We start from the raw sequence: 318 nt of genomic DNA, 5'->3' as shown, positions 1-318 counted from the left end.
ATCCATCCATCCACCATCCATTAATCTATCCATCCATCCATCCATCCATCCACCATCCATTAATCTATCTATCCATCAATCCATCCATCCACCATCCATTAATCTATCTATCCATCCACCCACCATTCATCCATCCATCCACCATTCATTCATCCATCCATCCATCCCACCATTCATCCATCCATCCATCCACCCACCATTCATCCATCCATCCACCATTCATTCATCCATCCATCCATCCCACCATTCATCCATTCATCCATCTATCCACCCACCATCTGTCCATCTATCCACCATTCATCCATCCATCCATCCATA

The 318-nt window shown here is 45.0% G+C and overlaps 1 protein-coding gene across 1 annotated transcript in view; it reads left to right on the top strand.

Moving 5' to 3' along the window:
- Positions 1–318, top strand: part of eef2b (eukaryotic translation elongation factor 2b) — a 14035-nt gene that overhangs the window by 975 nt on the left and 12742 nt on the right. The window lies entirely within an intron of this gene.

The sequence above is a fragment of the Nematolebias whitei genome, chromosome 9 (genome assembly GCF_014905685.2).
Source record: "Nematolebias whitei isolate Nwh7 chromosome 9, NemWhi1, whole genome shotgun sequence".
NCBI classification, from domain to species: Eukaryota; Metazoa; Chordata; class Actinopteri; order Cyprinodontiformes; family Rivulidae; genus Nematolebias; species Nematolebias whitei.
This window is presented reverse-complemented; position numbering and strand designations above follow the sequence as displayed.